Here is a 12,426-nt window from a genome sequence, read left to right on the forward strand (position 1 = left end):
GTCTCCACCACTGATTCGCCATTTACACCTAGAATGCCCACCGTCTGCGGAAGTGACCAGTTGCGTTGAAAAGAGGCGATGCATAATGTGTCCTGCTTTACACGAAAGGGTTCTTCTCCATTCGGAAGCGAGCAAACAAGAATTTTTGCGCTTTTCTTGCATTCGACGCAGTCTTCGTGAGCTCAGCAGATTTCTATTTTTAGGCATGGTCCCAGTGGGAACCTCCAAATATTGCAACGCCGGCGATGTTTCACGCCGTCATGCGGGATATTGGGAAAAGTTTTCAATTAGCAATCACCACGCCTCGGTTAAACCTCATTGGCTATGGTAATGCCACTGCGCAAAGCTAACCCAACAAGAACGGCAACCATCGCGTGCTTCTTTAACGTTGTCGATTGCTTGTGGTTACGGCATTTTGGTCCCCACCTCGCCTTTCCCTTGTGCCACTTAAACAGTTTTCATATGCATAGCCGAACTAAGACAAGTGTCCGTTGTCGTCGTGAGAGTAAGGGCCAGTGCCGCAACGAGCGCTTTGTCTCCACCACTGATTCGCCATTTACACCTAGAATGCCCACCGTCTGCGGAAGTGACCAGTTGCGTTGAAAAGAGGCGATGCATAATGTGTCCTGCTTTACACGAAAGGGTTCTTCTCCATTCGGAAGCGAGCAAACAAGAATTTTTGCGCTTTTCTTGCATTCGACGCAGTCTTCGTGAGCTCAGCAGATTTCTATTTTTAGGCATGGTCCCAGTGGGAACCTCCAAATATTGCAACGCCGGCGATGTTTCACGCCGTCATGCGGGATATTGGGAAACGTTTTCAATTAGCAATCACCACGCCTCCGTTAAACCTCATTGGCTATGGTAATGCCACTGCGCAAAGCTAACCCAACAAGAACGGCAACCATCGCGTGCTTCTTTAACGTTGTCGATTGCTTGTGGTTACGGCATTTTGGTCCCCACCTCGCCTTTCCCTTGTGCCACTTAAACAGTTTTCATATGCATAGCCGAACTAAGACAAGTGTCCGTTGTCGTCGTGAGAGTAAGGGCCAGTGCCGCAACGAGCGCTTTGTCTCCACCACTGATTCGCCATTTACACCTAGAATGCCCACCGTCTGCGGAAGTGACCAGTTGCGTTGAAAAGAGGCGATGCATAATGTGTCCTGCTTTACACGAAAGGGTTCTTTTCCATTCGGAAGCGAGCAAACAAGAATTTTTGCGCTTTTCTTGCATTCGACGCAGTCTTCGTGAGCTCAGCAGATTTCTATTTTTAGGCATGGTCCCAGTGGGAACCTCCAAATATTGCAACGCCGGCGATGTTTCACGCCGTCATGCGGGATATTGGGAAAAGATTTCAATTAGCAATCACCACGCCTCGGTTAAACCTCATTGGCTATGGTAATGCCACTGCGCAAAGCTAACCCAACAAGAACGGCAACCATCGCGTGCTTCTTTAACGTTGTCGATTGCTTGTGGTTACGGCATTTTGGTCCCCACCTCGCCTTTCCCTTGTGCCACTTAAACAGTTTTCATATGCATAGCCGAACTAAGACAAGTGTCCGTTGTCGTCGTGAGAGTAAGGGCCAGTGCCGCAACGAGCGCTTTGTCTCCACCACTGATTCGCCATTTACACCTAGAATGCCCACCGTCTGCGGAAGTGACCAGTTGCGTTGAAAAGAGGCGATGCATAATGTGTCCTGCTTTACACGAAAGGGTTCTTCTCCATTCGGAAGCGAGCAAACAAGAATTTTTGCGCTTTTCTTGCATTCGACGCAGTCTTCGTGAGCTCAGCAGATTTCTATTTTTAGGCATGGTCCCAGTGGGAACCTCCAAATATTGCAACGCCGGCGATGTTTCACGCCGTCATGCGGGATATTGGGAAAAGTTTTCAATTAGCAATCACCACGCCTCGGTTAAAACTCATTGGCTATGGTAATGCCACTGCGCAAAGCTAACCCAACAAGAACGGCAACCATCGCGTGCTTCTTTAACGTTGTCGATTGCTTGTGGTTACGGCATTTTGGTCCCCACCTCGCCTTTCCCTTGTGCCACTTAAACAGTTTTCATATGCATAGCCGAACTAAGACAAGTGTCCGTTGTCGTCGTGAGAGTAAGGGCCAGTGCCGCAACGAGCGCTTTGTCTCCACCACTGATTCGCCATTTACACCTAGAATGCCCACCGTCTGCGGAAGTGACCAGTTGCGTTGAAAAGAGGCGATGCATAATGTGTCCTGCTTTACACGAAAGGGTTCTTCTCCATTCGGAAGCGAGCAAACAAGAATTTTTGCGCTTTTCTTGCATTCGACGCAGTCTTCGTGAGCTCAGCAGATTTCTATTTTTAGGCATGGTCCCAGTGGGAACCTCCAAATATTGCAACGCCGGCGATGTTTCACGCCGTCATGCGGGATATTGGGAAAAGTTTTCAATTAGCAATCACCACGCCTCGGTTAAACCTCATTGGCTATGGTAATGCCACTGCGCAAAGCTAACCCAACAAGAACGGCAACCATCGCGTGCTTCTTTAACGTTGTCGATTGCTTGTGGTTACGGCATTTTGGTCCCCACCTCGCCTTTCCCTTGTGCCACTTAAACAGTTTTCATATGCATAGCCGAACTAAGACAAGTGTCCGTTGTCGTCGTGAGAGTAAGGGCCAGTGCCGCAACGAGCGCTTTGTCTCCACCACTGATTCGCCATTTACACCTAGAATGCCCACCGTCTGCGGAAGTGACCAGTTGCGTTGAAAAGAGGCGATGCATAATGTGTCCTGCTTTACACGAAAGGGTTCTTCTCCATTCGGAAGCGAGCAAACAAGAATTTTTGCGCTTTTCTTGCATTCGACGCAGTCTTCGTGAGCTCAGCAGATTTCTATTTTTAGGCATGGTCCCAGTGGGAACCTCCAAATATTGCAACGCCGGCGATGTTTCACGCCGTCATGCGGGATATTGGGAAAAGTTTTCAATTAGCAATCACCACGCCTCGGTTAAAACTCATTGGCTATGGTAATGCCACTGCGCAAAGCTAACCCAACAAGAACGGCAACCATCGCGTGCTTCTTTAACGTTGTCGATTGCTTGTGGTTACGGCATTTTGGTCCCCACCTCGCCTTTCCCTTGTGCCACTTAAACAGTTTTCAAATGCATAGCCGAACTAAGACAAGTGTCCGTTGTCGTCGTGAGAGTAAGGGCCAGTGCCGCAACAAGCGCTTTGTCTCCACCACTGATTCGCCATTTACACCTAGAATGCCCACCGTCTGCGGAAGTGACCAGTTGCGTTGAAAAGAGGCGATGCATAATGTGTCCTGCTTTACACGAAAGGGTTCTTCTCCATTCGGAAGCGAGCAAACAAGAATTTTTGCGCTTTTCTTGCATTCGACGCAGTCTTCGTGAGCTCAGCAGATTTCTATTTTTAGGCATGGTCCCAGTGGGAACCTCCAAATATTGCAACGCCGGCGATGTTTCACGCCGTCATGCGGGATATTGGGAAAAGTTTTCAATTAGCAATCACCACGCCTCGGTTAAACCTCATTGGCTATGGTAATGCCACTGCGCAAAGCTAACCCAACAAGAACGGCAACCATCGCGTGCTTCTTTAACGTTGTCGATTGCTTGTGGTTACGGCATTTTGGTCCCCACCTCGCCTTTCCCTTGTGCCACTTAAACAGTTTTCATATGCATAGCCGAACTAAGACAAGTGTCCGTTGTCGTCGTGAGAGTAAGGGCCAGTGCCGCAACGAGCGCTTTGTCTCCACCACTGATTCGCCATTTACACCTAGAATGCCCACCGTCTGCGGAAGTGACCAGTTGCGTTGAAAAGAGGCGATGCATAATGTGTCCTGCTTTACACGAAAGGGTTCTTCTCCATTCGGAAGCGAGCAAACAAGAATTTTTGCGCTTTTCTTGCATTCGACGCAGTCTTCGTGAGCTCAGCAGATTTCTATTTTTAGGCATGGTCCCAGTGGGAACCTCCAAATATTGCAACGCCGGCGATGTTTCACGCCGTCATGCGGGATATTGGGAAAAGTTTTCAATTAGCAATCACCACGCCTCGGTTAAACCTCATTGGCTATGGTAATGCCACTGCGCAAAGCTAACCCAACAAGAACGGCAACCATCGCGTGCTTCTTTAACGTTGTCGATTGCTTGTGGTTACGGCATTTTGGTCCCCACCTCGCCTTTCCCTTGTGCCACTTAAACAGTTTTCATATGCATAGCCGAACTAAGACAAGTGTCCGTTGTCGTCGTGAGAGTAAGGGCCAGTGCCGCAACGAGCGCTTTGTCTCCACCACTGATTCGCCATTTACACCTAGAATGCCCACCGTCTGCGGAAGTGACCAGTTGCGTTGAGAAGAGGCGATGCATAATGTGTCCTGCTTTACACGAAAGGGTTCTTCTCCATTCGGAAGCGAGCAAACAAGAATTTTTGCGCTTTTCTTGCATTCGACGCAGTCTTCGTGAGCTCAGCAGATTTCTATTTTTAGGCATGGTCCCAGTGGGAACCTCCAAATATTGCAACGCCGGCGATGTTTCACGCCGTCATGCGGGATATTGGGAAAAGTTTTCAATTAGCAATCACCACGCCTCGGTTAAACCTCATTGGCTATGGTAATGCCACTGCGCAAAGCTAACCCAACAAGAACGGCAACCATCGCGTGCTTCTTTAACGTTGTCGATTGCTTGTGGTTACGGCATTTTGGTCCCCACCTCGCCTTTCCCTTGTGCCACTTAAACAGTTTTCATATGCATAGCCGAACTAAGACAAGTGTCCGTTGTCGTCGTGAGAGTAAGGGCCAGTGCTGCAACGAGCGCTTTGTCTCCACCACTGATTCGCCATTTACACCTAGAATGCCCACCGTCTGCGGAAGTGACCAGTTGCGTTGAAAAGAGGCGATGCATAATGTGTCCTGCTTTACACGAAAGGGTTCTTCTCCATTCGGAAGCGAGCAAACAAGAATTTTTGCGCTTTTCTTGCATTCGACGCAGTCTTCGTGAGCTCAGCAGATTTCTATTTTTAGGCATGGTCCCAGTGGGAACCTCCAAATATTGCAACGCCGGCGATGTTTCACGCCGTCATGCGGGATATTGGGAAAAGTTTTCAATTAGCAATCACTACGCCTCGGTTAAACCTCATTGGCTATGGTAATGCCACTGCGCAAAGCTAACCCAACAAGAACGGCAACCATCGCGTGCTTCTTTAACGTTGTCGATTGCTTGTGGTTACGGCATTTTGGTCCCCACCTCGCCTTTCCCTTGTGCCACTTAAACAGTTTTCATATGCATAGCCGAACTAAGACAAGTGTCCGTTGTCGTCGTGAGAGTAAGGGCCAGTGCCGCAACGAGCGCTTTGTCTCCACCACTGATTCGCCATTTACACCTAGAATGCCCACCGTCTGCGGAAGTGACCAGTTGCGTTGAAAAGAGGCGATGCATAATGTGTCCTGCTTTACACGAAAGGGTTCTTCTCCATTCGGAAGCGAGCAAACAAGAATTTTTGCGCTTTTCTTGCATTCGACGCAGTCTTCGTGAGCTCAGCAGATTTCTATTTTTAGGCATGGTCCCAGTGGGAATCTCCAAATATTGCAACGCCGGCGATGTTTCACGCCGTCATGCGGGATATTGGGAAAAGTTTTCAATTAGCAATCACCACGCCTCGGTTAAACCTCATTGGCTATGGTAATGCCACTGCGCAAAGCTAACCCAACAAGAACGGCAACCATCGCGTGCTTCTTTAACGTTGTCGATTGCTTGTGGTTACGGCATTTTGGTCCCCACCTCGCCTTTCCCTTGTGCCACTTAAACAGTTTTCATATTCATAGCCGAACTAAGACAAGTGTCCGTTGTCGTCGTGAGAGTAAGGGCCAGTGCCGCAACGAGCGCTTTGTCTCCACCACTGATTCGCCATTTACACCTAGAATGCCCACCGTCTGCGGAAGTGACCAGTTGCGTTGAAAAGAGGCGATGCATAATGTGTCCTGCTTTACACGAAAGGGTTCTTCTCCATTCGGAAGCGAGCAAACAAGAATTTTCGCGCTTTTCTTGCATTCGACTCAGTCTTCGTGAGCTCAGCAGATTTCTATTTTTAGGCATGGTCCCAGTGGGAACCTCCAAATATTGCAACGCCGGCGATGTTTCACGCCGTCATGCGGGATATTGGGAAAAGTTTTCAATTAGCAATCACCACGCCTCGGTTAAACCTCATTGGCTATGGTAATGCCACTGCGCAAAGCTAATCCAACAAGAACGGCAACCATCGCGTGCTTCTTTAACGTTGTCGATTGCTTGTGGTTACGGCATTTTGGTCCCCACCTCGCCTTTCCCTTGTGCCACTTAAACAGTTTTCATATGCATAGCCGAACTAAGACAAGTGTCCGTTGTCGTCGTGAGAGTAAGGGCCAGTGCCGCAACGAGCGCTTTGTCTCCACCACTGATTCGCCATTTACACCTAGAATGCCCACCGTCTGCGGAAGTGACCAGTTGCGTTGAAAAGAGGCGATGCATAATGTGTCCTGCTTTACACGAAAGGGTTCTTCTCCATTCGGAAGCGAGCAAACAAGAATTTTTGCGCTTTTCTTGCATTCGACGCAGTCTTCGTGAGCTCAGCAGATTTCTATTTTTAGGCATGGTCCCAGTGGGAACCTCCAAATATTGCAACGCCGGCGATGTTTCACGCCGTCATGCGGGATATTGGGAAAAGTTTTCAATTAGCAATCACCACGCCTCGGTTAAACCTCATTGGCTATGGTAATGCCACTGCGCAAAGCTAACCCAACAAGAACGGCAACCATCGCGTGCTTCTTTAACGTTGTCGATTGCTTGTGGTTACGGCATTTTGGTCCCCACCTCGCCTTTCCCTTGTGCCACTTAAACAGTTTTCATATTCATAGCCGAACTAAGACAAGTGTCCGTTGTCGTCGTGAGAGTAAGGGCCAGTGCCGCAACGAGCGCTTTGTCTCCACCACTGATTCGCCATTTACACCTAGAATGCCCACCGTCTGCGGAAGTGACCAGTTGCGTTGAAAAGAGGCGATGCATAATGTGTCCTGCTTTACACGAAAGGGTTCTTCTCCATTCGGAAGCGAGCAAACAAGAATTTTTGCGCTTTTCTTGCATTCGACGCAGTCTTCGTGAGCTCAGCAGATTTCTATTTTTAGGCATGGTCCCAGTGGGAACCTCCAAATATTGCAACGCCGGCGATGTTTCACGCCGTCATGCGGGATATTGGGAAAAGTTTTCAATTAGCAATCACCACGCCTCGGTTAAACCTCATTGGCTATGGTAATGCCACTGCGCAAAGCTAACCCAACAAGAACGGCAACCATCGCGTGCTTCTTTAACGTTGTCGATTGCTTGTGGTTACGGCATTTTGGTCCCCACCTCGCCTTTCCCTTGTGCCACTTAAACAGTCTTCATACACATAGCCGAACTAAGACAAGTGTCCGTTGTCGTCGTGAGAGTAAGGGCCAGTGCCGCAACGAGCGCTTTGTCTCCACCACTGATTCGCCATTTACACCTAGAATGCCCACCGTCTGCGGAGGTGACCAGTTGCGTTGAAAAGAGGCGATGCATAATGTGTCCTGCTTTACACGAAAGGGTTCTTCTCCATTCGGAAGCGAGCAAACAAGAATTTTTGCGCTTTTCTTGCATTCGACGCAGTCTTCGTGAGCTCAGCAGATTTCTATTTTTAGGCATGGTCCCAGTGGGAACCTCCAAATATTGCAACGCCGGCGATGTTTCACGCCGTCATGCGGGATATTGGGAAAAGTTTTCAATTAGCAATCACCACGCCTCGGTTAAACCTCATTGGCTATGGTAATGCCACTGCGCAAAGCTAACCCAACAAGAACGGCAACCATCGCGTGCTTCTTTAACGTTGTCGATTGCTTGTGGTTACGGCATTTTGGTGCCCACCTCGCCTTTCCCTTGTGCCACTTAAACAGTTTTCATATTCATAGCCGAACTAAGACAAGTGTCCGTTGTGGTCGTGAGAGTAAGGGCCAGTGCCGCAACGAGCGCTTTGTCTCCACCACTGATTCGCCATTTACACCTAGAATGCCCACCGTCTGCGGAAGTGACCAGTTGCGTTGAAAAGAGGCGATGCATAATGTGTCCTGCTTTACACGAAAGGGTTCTTCTCCATTCGGAAGCGAGCAAACAAGAATTTTTGCGCTTTTCTTGCATTCGACGCAGTCTTCGTGAGCTCAGCAGATTTCTATTTTTAGGCATGGTCCCAGTGGGAACCTCCAAGTATTGCAACGCCGGCGATGTTTGACGCCGTCATGCGGGATATTGGGAAAAGTTTTCAATTAGCAATCACCACGCCTCGGTTAAACCTCATTGGCTATGGTAATGCCACTGCGCAAAGCTAACCCAACAAGAACGGCAACTATCGCGTGCTTCTTTAACGTTGTCGATTGCTTGTGGTTACGGCATTTTGGTCCCCACCTCGCATTTCCCTTGTGCCACTTAAACAGTTTTCATATGCATAGCCGAACTAAGACAAGTGTCCGTTGTCGTCGTGAGAGTAAGGGCCAGTGCCGCAACGAGCGCTTTGTCTCCACCACTGATTCGCCATTTACACCTAGAATGCCCACCGTCTGCGGAAGTGACCAGTTGCGTTGAAAAGAGGCGATGCATAATGTGTCCTGCTTTACACGAAAGGGTTCTTCTCCATTCGGAAGCGAGCAAACAAGAATTTTTGCGCTTTTCTTGCATTTGACGCAGTCTTCGTGAGCTCAGCAGATTTCTATTTTTAGGCATGGTCCCAGTGGGAACCTCCAAATATTGCAACGCCGGCGATGTTTCACGCCGTCATGCGGGATATTGGGAAAAGTTTTCAATTAGCAATCACCACGCCTCGGTTAAACCTCATTGGCTATGGTAATGCCACTGCGCAAAGCTAACCCAACAAGAACGGCAACCATCGCGTGCTTCTTTAACGTTGTCGATTGCTTTTGGTTACGGCATTTTGGTCCCCACCTCGCCTTTCCCTTGTGCCACTTAAACAGTTTTCATATGCATAGCCGAACTAAGACAAGTGTCCGTTGTCGTCGTGAGAGTAAGGGCCAGTGCCGCAACGAGCGCTTTGTCTCCACCACTGATTCGCCATTTACACCTAGAATGCCCACCGTCTGCGGAAGTGACCAGTTGCGTTGAAAAGAGGCGATGCATAATGTGTCCTGCTTTACACGAAAGGGTTCTTCTCCATTCGGAAGCGAGCAAACAAGAATATTTGCGCTTTTCTTGCATTCGACGCAGTCTTCGTGAGCTCAGCAGATTTCTATTTTTAGGCATGGTCCCAGTGGGAACCTCCAAATATTGCAACGCCGGCGATGTTTCACGCCGTCATGCGGGATATTGGGAAAAGTTTTCAATTAGCAATCACCACGCCTCGGTTAAACCTCATTGGCTATGGTAATGCCACTGCGCAAAGCTAACCCAAAAAGAACGGCAACCATCGCGTGCTTCTTTAACGTTGTCGATTGCTTGTGGTTACGGCATTTTGGTCCCCACCTCGCCTTTCCCTTGTGCCACTTAAACAGTTTTCATATGCATAGCCGAACTAAGACAAGTGTCCGTTGTCGTCGTGAGAGTAAGGGCCAGTGCCGCAACGAGCGCTTTGTCTCCACCACTGATTCGCCATTTACACCTAGAATGCCCACCGTCTGCGGAAGTGACCAGTTGCGTTGAAAAGAGGCGATGCATAATGTGTCCTGCTTTACACGAAAGGGTTCTTCTCCATTCGGAAGCGAGCAAACAAGAATTTTTGCGCTTTTTTTGCATTCGACGCAGTCTTCGTGAGCTCAGCAGATTTCTATTTTTAGGCATGGTCCCAGTGGGAACCTCCAAATATTGCAACGCCGGCGATGTTTCACGCCGTCATGCGGGATATTGGGAAAAGTTTTCAATTAGCAATCACCACGCCTTGGTTAAACCTCATTGGCTATGGTAATGCCACTGCGCAAAGCTAACCCAACAAGAACGGCAACCATCGCGTGCTTCTTTAACGTTGTCGATTGCTTGTGGTTACGGCATTTTGGTCCCCACCTCGCCTTTCCCTTGTGCCACTTAAACAGTTTTCATATCCATAGCCGAACTAAGACAAGTGTCCGTTGTCGTCGTGAGAGTAAGGGCCAGTGCCGCAACGAGCGCTTTGTCTCCACCACTGATTCGCCATTTACACCTAGAATGCCCACCGTCTGCGGAAGTGACCAGTTGCGTTGAAAAGAGGCGATGCATAATGTGTCCTGCTTTACACGAAAGGGTTCTTTTCCATTCGGAAGCGAGCAAACAAGAATTTTTGCGCTTTTCTTGCATTCGACGCAGTCTTCGTGAGCTCAGCAGATTTCTATTTTTAGGCATGGTCCCAGTGGGAACCTCCAAATATTGCAACGCCGGCGATGTTTCACGCCGTCATGCGGGATATTGGGAAAAGTTTTCAATTAGCAATCACCACGCCTCGGTTAAACCTCATTGGCTATGGTAATGCCACTGCGCAAAGCTAACCCAACAAGAACGGCAACCATCGCGTGCTTCTTTAACGTTGTCGATTGCTTGTGGTTACGGCATTTTGGTCCCCACCTCGCCTTTCCCTTGTGCCACTTAAACAGTTTTCATATGCATAGCCGAACTAAGACAAGTGTCCGTTGTCGTCGTGAGAGTAAGGGCCAGTGCTGCAACGAGCGCTTTGTCTCCACCACTGATTCGCTATTTACACCTAGAATGCCCACCGTCTGCGGAAGTGACCAGTTGCGTTGAAAAGAGGCGATGCATAATGTGTCCTGCTTTACACGAAAGGGTTCTTCTCCATTCGGAAGCGAGCAAACAAGAATTTTTGCGCTTTTCTTGCATTCGACGCAGTCTTCGTGAGCTCAGCAGATTTCTATTTTTAGACATGGTCCCAGTGGGAACCTCCAAATATTGCAACGCCGGCGATGTTTCACGCCGTCATGCGGGATATTGGGAAAAGTTTTCAATTAGCAATCACCACGCCTCGGTTAAACCTCATTGGCTATGGTAATGCCACTGCGCAAAGCTAACCCAACAAGAACGGCAACCATCGCGTGCTTCTTTAACGTTGTCGATTGCTTGTGGTTACGGCATTTTGGTCCCCACCTCGCCTTTCCCTTGTGCCACTTAAACAGTTTTCATATGCATAGCCGAACTAAGACAAGTGTCCGTTGTCGTCGTGAGAGTAAGGGCCAGTGCCGCAACGAGCGCTTTGTCTCCACCACTGATTCGCCATTTACACCTAGAATGCCCACCGTCTGCGGAAGTGACCAGTTGCGTTGAAAAGAGGCGATGCATAATGTGTCCTGCTTTACACGAAAGGGTTCTTCTCCATTCGGAAGCGAGCAAACAAGAATTTTTGCGCTTTTCTTGCATTCGACGCAGTCTTCGTGAGCTCAGCAGATTTCTATTTTTAGGCATGGTCCCAGTGGGAACCTCCAAATATTGCAACGCCGGCGATGTTTCACGCCGTCATGCGGGATATTGGGAAAAGTTTTCAATTAGCAATCACCACGCCTCGGTTAAACCTCATTGGCTATGGTAATGCCACTGCGCAAAGCTAACCCAACAAGAACGGCAACCATCGCGTGCTTCTTTAACGTTGTCGATTGCTTGTGGTTACGGCATTTTGGTCCCCACCTCGCCTTTCCCTTGTGCGACTTAAACAGTTTTCATATGCATAGCCGAACTAAGACAAGTGTCCGTTGTCGTCGTGAGAGTAAGGGCCAGTGCCGCAACGAGCGCTTTGTCTCCACCACTGATTCGCCATTTACACCTAGAATGCCCACCGTCTGCGGAAGTGACCAGTTGCGTTGAAAAGAGGCGATGCATAATGTGTCCTGCTTTACACGAAAGGGTTCTTCTCCATTCGGAAGCGAGCAAACAAGAATTTTTGCGCTTTTCTTGCATTCGACGCAGTCTTCGTGAGCTCAGCAGATTTCTATTTTTAGGCATGGTCCCAGTGGGAACCTCCAAATATTGCAACGCCGGCGATGTTTCACGCCGTCATGCGGGATATTGGGAAAAGTTTTCAATTAGCAATCACCACGCCTCGGTTAAACCTCATTGGCTATGGTAATGCCACTGCGCAAAGCTAACCCAACAAGAACGGCAACCATCGCGTGCTTCTTTAACGTTGTCGATTGCTTGTGGTTACGGCATTTTGGTCCCCACCTCGCCTTTCCCTTGTGCGACTTAAACAGTTTTCATATGCATAGCCGAACTAAGACAAGTGTCCGTTGTCGTCGTGAGAGTAAGGGCCAGTGCCGCAACGAGCGCTTTGTCTCCACCACTGATTCGCCATTTACACCTAGAATGCCCACTGTCTGCGGAAGTGACCAGTTGCGTTGAAAAGAGGCGATGCATAATGTGTCCTGCTTTACACGAAAGGGTTCTTCTCCATTCGGAAGCGAGCAAACAAGAATT

At 48.9% G+C, this 12,426-nt stretch overlaps 23 non-coding genes across 23 annotated transcripts; all 23 read right to left on the minus strand.

Moving 5' to 3' along the window:
- Nucleotides 1-209: 209 nt before the first annotated feature.
- LOC130650442 (U4 spliceosomal RNA) lies at nt 210-348 on the minus strand. The gene has a single exon (XR_008983828.1). It is a non-coding gene; the product is annotated as a U4 spliceosomal RNA (small nuclear RNA).
- Nucleotides 349-743: 395 nt separating this feature from the next.
- On the minus strand, nt 744-882 carry LOC130650061 (U4 spliceosomal RNA). The gene has a single exon (XR_008983465.1). It is a non-coding gene; the product is annotated as a U4 spliceosomal RNA (small nuclear RNA).
- Nucleotides 883-1,277: 395 nt separating this feature from the next.
- Nucleotides 1,278-1,416, minus strand: LOC130649885 (U4 spliceosomal RNA). Its single transcript, XR_008983299.1, has one exon. It is a non-coding gene; the product is annotated as a U4 spliceosomal RNA (small nuclear RNA).
- A 395-nt stretch (nt 1,417-1,811) lies between these two features.
- LOC130650045 (U4 spliceosomal RNA) lies at nt 1,812-1,950 on the minus strand. The gene has a single exon (XR_008983450.1). It is a non-coding gene; the product is annotated as a U4 spliceosomal RNA (small nuclear RNA).
- A 395-nt stretch (nt 1,951-2,345) lies between these two features.
- Nucleotides 2,346-2,484, minus strand: LOC130650443 (U4 spliceosomal RNA). Its single transcript, XR_008983829.1, has one exon. It is a non-coding gene; the product is annotated as a U4 spliceosomal RNA (small nuclear RNA).
- A 395-nt stretch (nt 2,485-2,879) lies between these two features.
- LOC130650046 (U4 spliceosomal RNA) lies at nt 2,880-3,018 on the minus strand. Its single transcript, XR_008983451.1, has one exon. It is a non-coding gene; the product is annotated as a U4 spliceosomal RNA (small nuclear RNA).
- A 395-nt stretch (nt 3,019-3,413) lies between these two features.
- On the minus strand, nt 3,414-3,552 carry LOC130650445 (U4 spliceosomal RNA). The gene has a single exon (XR_008983832.1). It is a non-coding gene; the product is annotated as a U4 spliceosomal RNA (small nuclear RNA).
- A 395-nt stretch (nt 3,553-3,947) lies between these two features.
- LOC130650446 (U4 spliceosomal RNA) lies at nt 3,948-4,086 on the minus strand. The gene has a single exon (XR_008983833.1). It is a non-coding gene; the product is annotated as a U4 spliceosomal RNA (small nuclear RNA).
- Nucleotides 4,087-4,481: 395 nt separating this feature from the next.
- Nucleotides 4,482-4,620, minus strand: LOC130650447 (U4 spliceosomal RNA). Its single transcript, XR_008983834.1, has one exon. It is a non-coding gene; the product is annotated as a U4 spliceosomal RNA (small nuclear RNA).
- Nucleotides 4,621-5,015: 395 nt separating this feature from the next.
- LOC130649997 (U4 spliceosomal RNA) lies at nt 5,016-5,154 on the minus strand. The gene has a single exon (XR_008983405.1). It is a non-coding gene; the product is annotated as a U4 spliceosomal RNA (small nuclear RNA).
- Nucleotides 5,155-5,549: 395 nt separating this feature from the next.
- Nucleotides 5,550-5,688, minus strand: LOC130650123 (U4 spliceosomal RNA). The gene has a single exon (XR_008983525.1). It is a non-coding gene; the product is annotated as a U4 spliceosomal RNA (small nuclear RNA).
- A 395-nt stretch (nt 5,689-6,083) lies between these two features.
- On the minus strand, nt 6,084-6,222 carry LOC130650448 (U4 spliceosomal RNA). The gene has a single exon (XR_008983835.1). It is a non-coding gene; the product is annotated as a U4 spliceosomal RNA (small nuclear RNA).
- A 395-nt stretch (nt 6,223-6,617) lies between these two features.
- Nucleotides 6,618-6,756, minus strand: LOC130650449 (U4 spliceosomal RNA). Its single transcript, XR_008983836.1, has one exon. It is a non-coding gene; the product is annotated as a U4 spliceosomal RNA (small nuclear RNA).
- A 395-nt stretch (nt 6,757-7,151) lies between these two features.
- Nucleotides 7,152-7,290, minus strand: LOC130650450 (U4 spliceosomal RNA). The gene has a single exon (XR_008983837.1). It is a non-coding gene; the product is annotated as a U4 spliceosomal RNA (small nuclear RNA).
- Nucleotides 7,291-7,685: 395 nt separating this feature from the next.
- Nucleotides 7,686-7,824, minus strand: LOC130650452 (U4 spliceosomal RNA). The gene has a single exon (XR_008983838.1). It is a non-coding gene; the product is annotated as a U4 spliceosomal RNA (small nuclear RNA).
- A 395-nt stretch (nt 7,825-8,219) lies between these two features.
- Nucleotides 8,220-8,358, minus strand: LOC130649974 (U4 spliceosomal RNA). The gene has a single exon (XR_008983384.1). It is a non-coding gene; the product is annotated as a U4 spliceosomal RNA (small nuclear RNA).
- Nucleotides 8,359-8,753: 395 nt separating this feature from the next.
- LOC130650453 (U4 spliceosomal RNA) lies at nt 8,754-8,892 on the minus strand. The gene has a single exon (XR_008983839.1). It is a non-coding gene; the product is annotated as a U4 spliceosomal RNA (small nuclear RNA).
- Nucleotides 8,893-9,287: 395 nt separating this feature from the next.
- LOC130650454 (U4 spliceosomal RNA) lies at nt 9,288-9,426 on the minus strand. Its single transcript, XR_008983840.1, has one exon. It is a non-coding gene; the product is annotated as a U4 spliceosomal RNA (small nuclear RNA).
- Nucleotides 9,427-9,821: 395 nt separating this feature from the next.
- On the minus strand, nt 9,822-9,960 carry LOC130649971 (U4 spliceosomal RNA). The gene has a single exon (XR_008983381.1). It is a non-coding gene; the product is annotated as a U4 spliceosomal RNA (small nuclear RNA).
- Nucleotides 9,961-10,355: 395 nt separating this feature from the next.
- LOC130650455 (U4 spliceosomal RNA) lies at nt 10,356-10,494 on the minus strand. The gene has a single exon (XR_008983841.1). It is a non-coding gene; the product is annotated as a U4 spliceosomal RNA (small nuclear RNA).
- A 395-nt stretch (nt 10,495-10,889) lies between these two features.
- LOC130650457 (U4 spliceosomal RNA) lies at nt 10,890-11,028 on the minus strand. The gene has a single exon (XR_008983844.1). It is a non-coding gene; the product is annotated as a U4 spliceosomal RNA (small nuclear RNA).
- Nucleotides 11,029-11,423: 395 nt separating this feature from the next.
- On the minus strand, nt 11,424-11,562 carry LOC130650458 (U4 spliceosomal RNA). The gene has a single exon (XR_008983845.1). It is a non-coding gene; the product is annotated as a U4 spliceosomal RNA (small nuclear RNA).
- Nucleotides 11,563-11,957: 395 nt separating this feature from the next.
- Nucleotides 11,958-12,096, minus strand: LOC130650459 (U4 spliceosomal RNA). Its single transcript, XR_008983846.1, has one exon. It is a non-coding gene; the product is annotated as a U4 spliceosomal RNA (small nuclear RNA).
- Between the last annotated feature and the right edge of the window lie 330 nt (nt 12,097-12,426).

The sequence above is a fragment of the Hydractinia symbiolongicarpus genome, chromosome 7 (genome assembly GCF_029227915.1).
Source record: "Hydractinia symbiolongicarpus strain clone_291-10 chromosome 7, HSymV2.1, whole genome shotgun sequence".
NCBI lineage: Eukaryota > Metazoa > Cnidaria > Hydrozoa > Anthoathecata > Hydractiniidae > Hydractinia > Hydractinia symbiolongicarpus.